The sequence below is a fragment of the Phragmites australis genome, chromosome 5 (genome assembly GCF_958298935.1).
Source record: "Phragmites australis chromosome 5, lpPhrAust1.1, whole genome shotgun sequence".
NCBI classification, from domain to species: domain Eukaryota; kingdom Viridiplantae; phylum Streptophyta; class Magnoliopsida; order Poales; family Poaceae; genus Phragmites; species Phragmites australis.
In genome coordinates this window covers 38,479,134-38,485,133 of record NC_084925.1, presented here as the reverse complement: position 1 = coordinate 38,485,133, position 6,000 = coordinate 38,479,134, and positions in this window count along the sequence as shown.

Sequence of the window (6,000 nt, the reverse complement as noted above, 5' to 3'; positions counted from 1 at the left end):
AGAGCTCGTTCATCTCGATGTACTTTCAATCTTCCCATTCACCTAGAGTTCATGCATGTCTCTTCACCTAGGCTTCACCTATTGAACAACCTACTAACAATCTCAACAACATTGTTAGTCCATATGTATTGTCATTAATTACCAAAACCACACATAGGGGCTAGATGCACTTTCACCGATCCACCACACAGATGCCCACGACCTGACCGAGTGTAAGGTTGTGTGGGGCATCATTGACAAGGAGCTTGCAGAGAGTAAATCCAGGCACAAGAGTATGGTGAGGATGGAGTCAACCCTGACCAGTCGGCACTAGGGTACCAGTAGGCTGATCACATGGTCCACCACATCTTCAGGGGCATCGTGATATATTCCTTGAACAGGTAATATAAGTTAGTGGTCCAGGAAGTGTGGGCGATCACACTGGGCCCAAGTCCGTGTTTGAAGTGGTCAAAGGTGCCCCTTACCTTCGGTCAGGTCGACCACCCCACGAGTATCAAGCAACCTAGTCGCTACCCTATTATAGTCGAACCCACCATTCTAAACATCCGATTGGGTCAGGTGCTGATCGATGGAGGGAGCTTCATCAACCTCCACTTCAATGACGCGCTAGACGCCCTGCAAATCCCAATGAGCGCATTAAAACTGTTTCCCCCATCTTCGGGATTACCCCGGCCTCTTCGGCTAAGCCCTTGGGGCGAGTTGAGCTGCTCGTCACTTTCGGCTCGCCAAATAACTTCAAGATCGAAAAAGTCCTATTTGATGTGGCGGACTTCGGGATCGCTTATAACACGGTCCTAAGGTGGCCAGCGATGGCACAATTCATGGTCATCGCCCATTACGTACATCAGGCAATCAAGATTCCTAGTTCGACCGAGGCCATCACCATCTTTGGCAACACCAAGATGGCCCTGCACTGCAACAAGAGGATCCTCGACATGGTAGAGCTAGCTCCCTGGTTGCAGCCGGAGAATGCTACACCTAGTCACCACCCCGTGAAGGTTCACATCGCCGCTAGCCAGGACGAGCGGCTCAAGGCATTATTTCTTGACAACTCCGACCCGACCAGAACGATCTAGATAGGGACCAGTATACAACGTCAGTGAAGTCCTACACAACGTGAAGGCTCAGCACCCACAGGCTCAGAAGCTGTTATACGTCATTCTGATGGCCTTTCACAAGTTCAGACACTACTTTCAGGCCCCCAAATTAGGGTAATCTCCTCGCTTATGAATAGAGAAATTCTCCATAATATGGATGCGGTAGGAAGAATAGAAAAAGTGGGCAATGGAGTTCAAGGAGTTTGATCTCTAGTTCATCCCCTGAACGGCTATCAAGTCCCAGACACTTGTCGATTTTATGGCTGATTGGTCGTCCTGTGAGTCCGAGTAGGTACAACAACTAGAGGTGGACAAGCATTGGACCATGCACTTCGACAAGCACTAGACCATGCACTTCGATAGATCGTTCACGCTGAAGGGAGTAGGGGATGGAGTGGTCCTGACCTCACCAGCCAACGACCACCACAGGTACGTAGTTCAATTATATTTTTCAGTTACTAACAATATTACAGAATACAAGGGCCTCTTGTCTGGAATGCGAGTAGCCTCCGCACTTGGGATTAAATGCTTGTTAGCGATAGGAGACTCGCTACGGGTTGTTAAGAAAGTACAAAAGGAGTTTTAGTGCTCTGATCTGACAGTGGTGGCATATCTCGCCAAAGTGAGAAGACTGGAGCGATGTTTTTTTTTGTTTTGAAGTCATACACGGCCCTCGCAAAGACAAGTTCCTAGCCGATAAGCTGGCCCGTCTAGCTTCTTCTCGCGAATATGTCCTAGTCAGAATCTTTGAAGAAAAACTCACATGACCATCCATCATGGTCTCAGGCCAAGGTGAAGGGAATGCTCCGCTTGAAAATAAAGCACTAGAGGCAACACCTTTGGAGGCAATGCCTCCTTCGGTCTTGTTGACCTTGGGTGGCCATCATGTGGTCACTCTGCTCGATTTGGGTACAACCTGAATGGATCAGATCTCGGACTATCTTTAAAATTGAGCAATCCCTGATGATGATGCGTCAGCAGAAAAGGTCTCACAGCAAGCCCATAGATACTCCCTAGTAGAGGGACACCTCTACCGCTAGGGGAGCAATGGTCTTTTACTGAAACGCATCATTTAGGAAGAGGAGAGCACAATGCTCTCTAATATCCACAGAGGCATATGTGGTAGCCACGTTTCGTACCGTGCTCTGGTTGAAAAAGCGTTCCAGCAAGGATTTTATTGGCCCAATGCCCTCCAGGATACTTGCGAGCTAGTGAGATAGTGCAAGTCATATCAGTACCATGGTCGACATACCAACCTACTAGCCCAAGCACTGCAAACTATATCACTCTCTTGGTCTTTCGCTGTCTGAGGGCTCGATGTCGTGGGACTGTTCCCTAAAGCTCTGGGTGGTTTTGAATTCTTGTTTATGGTAATCAACAAATTCACCAAGTGGATAGAGGCCAAGCCCCTTAGGAATATCACCGCTGCAACAATCCAAATCGCTAGTAGTGTGGTTTGGTAGTCCAAATCGCATAATTATGAACAACGAGAGTCAGTTCACCAATAGTGTTTTTCAGCACTACTGCAAAGAGATCGGGACCAAAATTTTCTATGTGTCGATGGTACACCCATAGAGCAACGGACATGTCAAAAGGGACAATGGGATGATGCTACTAGGGATCAAAATCTAGGTCTTTGATCGGCTTAAACGCTATTCAAAACACTGGGTGGATGAACTACCCATAATACTCTGGTCACTACGAACAACTCCCAATAGGGCTATGATCGAAACCCCTTTCTTCCTTATTTTTAGCGCTAAGGCAATGCTTTCCTCCGAGATCGTCTTTCAATCGTCCTGAGTGGCCAACTATTTGGATGACGACCAGGTGGCGCGATGAGAGGATGATGTAAACATGATTGAAGAGTTCCGTGAACGTGCTCTAATTCGAGTTGCCTGGTATCAACAAAGCCTTAGACTCTATCACAACCACAAGGTGCGGGAGCAGAGACTGGTTGTAGATGACCTTGTCCTTAAGCAAATTTAGAATAAGGTTGGTCGTGATAAACTTTCCTCCAAGTCGGAAGGGCCCTATAGAGTGGTCGATATCACCAGGCCTAGTGCGGTCAAGCTAGTAATGGAGGACGACCGTGAACTACACAACTCCTAGAATATCACTCTGTTGCGCAAGTTCTATGTGTAGGGTTGCTCGGAGACGGGTCTGTTTCTCTATTAGGCAGAACCTTTCAGGCGAGTGTGGAATATAACTTGCAAGTTTTTCAAAAAGTTTAAAAGACTAGACTATCTGTTTTGCAGGATTTCACGGCCAACAATGGACCCCCGCCAGATTGGCTCTCTGACCACAGCACGCGATAATGCTTGATGGCCACTACGGGACCTGGCGGCTAGGAGTTAAAAACGACCAGGTGACCGAGAGCTCTTGAACGGTGTGGGATCGCTGCTCACGTAATATCAAAGGTACGAAAAACTAGGAATAATGACTACAAGTCCTCAAGTCCCTACTCGGGTCAGACGTTGGTCGCTACCGAGGGACTTATCATGCTAAGGGTTGTTCCGCACTTTGAAAGCCTAACTAATGAATAGGGCAGAATAGTCAAAGCCTACACGCCACGACAGCGCAAGGACAACTCTCTGAACACTCCGAAAAATGGTTCGAACCAAATGGTCCAAAACCCACAAGACTCCCGGGTGGTCTTCCAGCCATCGACGAGGCCATTAGAAAGGGCCAAAATATTTTCATTCATAGAAAAGATATGTTACAAGCAGGTTGATTACATTCGATCGGGATAATTATCCTATTACATGTTTGTTCTTTCTTTCTCTTTCTTTCTTTTTTAGGACACTTAACCTCCTCACGTGATGTGAGACCACGGTCACGGGGAAGCTTAGGGGTTACTGTCAGAATATTGAGTAAGGAGGCATCCTGACTAATGGGCCCTACGAAGGATGTGGCGATCGATGGGGATATTTTCTGAACCCTGACCCATCGCGCGACCATCTCTTGGCTCACACGACCAGCACGAGGCTTGCATGACCAGCCTTCTTGCAATATAATACAGTCCCAAAATCGGCCATTGCTGGTCGCAGGACGCCCTTACCTAATCTGTCTAATCATATATATATTGATATCTACTCAAGTATTTTCCTTCCCGAAGTACCTCCTCCAGCGAACAAAGTCATGACCGGCTCAGATAAGCAATGCCCCGTCCCATAGCATTAATTGATATGGAGTGAGGTGTTGCAGACCGGCGCCACATGACGAATGGGAAATGATCTGCAGAACGACCAGGCAAGTTGATGATTTATGCAGGTAGACTCGTAGAGCGCAAGGACGGGAGGACTTGGCCAACGAACTTGTAGCGCACGGCGATGGGACAAGCCAGGCGACCAAGAGAGTAAGTTGCGGCGGCGGCCCATGGATGGGACGGGTATGCAGGGCTCTCAGGGCATGTTGAGTTCACTGGTTCTTCATAATGATGACCCAAGATTAGAATATCTGGTCAGATATGGATCTGCTATGCAAAACCCACTTATAAGTTCTCTTTTTCTCTATTATATAAAGAGATGAGGACCCGATTTGTAGAGAAAGAGGAGTTATGAAAACTTATATGTAATCAGTTCACAAATTTCGATAATAAAATATACATAACGTATGACTATTATTCTGAGGGAGGTCTGAATCTGAATAATCTCTGTATTCTTGAGTTTATTATAAATACACACACATCACAAACATTATTTACATATTCATCAATCAGTATACTAAAATTATTCTTAGAAACTTAACTCTGAACACAAGCGTTTTTGTCTCGGCTTTGAATGAGGTAGTTGTCGATGTATGAACGCGGAAGGTGAAGCAGATGGCTCTTAACTGCGTTCACAATGAACCAAAGACCTTAAATGAAGTGCTGTTAGGACCATCCGTGGTACTGTGAGTAGCTTCGTGTTAATCATGTGTACTTCAGCTTCAAGCTGACGCGCAGCTCATACCACGACAGAAGCATGTTCTGCACGATGGTCAGTCGAAGTGTTTGACTGAGCTGCACTACGTGTCAATGTGTAGTGTAATGAGTGCATTTATCAGTTCGTAGGGGTGAGGTATAGGTAAGCGAATTGCAGGACCAAAGAAACTAGTCTACTTTAGTCCTCAGGAACTAGACATATCTAAATGGATCGTATTTGTTGAATCGGTACGAGATCTATAGTCACGGTACGGCTCGAATCGTGCCGTCTGAGCTAGGCTGAGCCAGCATAGCACGAGGTTATGAGCTGTATCTGGGCTAAGTATACGGCACGCCACAGCCAGACTAGTAGGGCCGGTACGAGCACGGTCCAGCGTGAGCCGGAACGGATAGGCATCACCCGATCTGGCACGTCTGGATCTGACTATTTTTTATTTTTTATATATATTTTTAATTCTGTAGCTATTTCTATCTATTTTCTATATTTTATCTCATTTTTATCTATTTTTTATATTTTGTAGCTATTTTTTATTTTTATTTTTTCGGACCACCCGTACCACCGTGCTTGTCGTGCCCACCGGATCGGTCGTGCCGCCGGATCGCAATGGTGCTCGAATCAATCCGACATGGCACGATGCATGACAAGCCATGCTGTGGACTGAAGGCGCCGCACGCGAACCGGTACCATACATGTTGTTACACTAGTCAGGTCTATCGGAACCGTGCCTAACCGAATCATGTCTAATCAAACCCATAACAGACCGACCCGACTGATCCATCTAACCATCTCTATCATGAACCACTCTTAACTGGCATAAACTTAGGCCGTGTTTGTTTGAGCTTCTGCTTTTGAGCTTCTTTGAAAAGCAGTGTTTTTGGCTTTTCTGAAAAGCTGCTTTTGGAAATAGGTTGTTGGCTTCTGTAATAAATTTTTGGCTTCTCAGCACATAGCTTCTCAGAGAAGCACATCTCAGCGAGCTT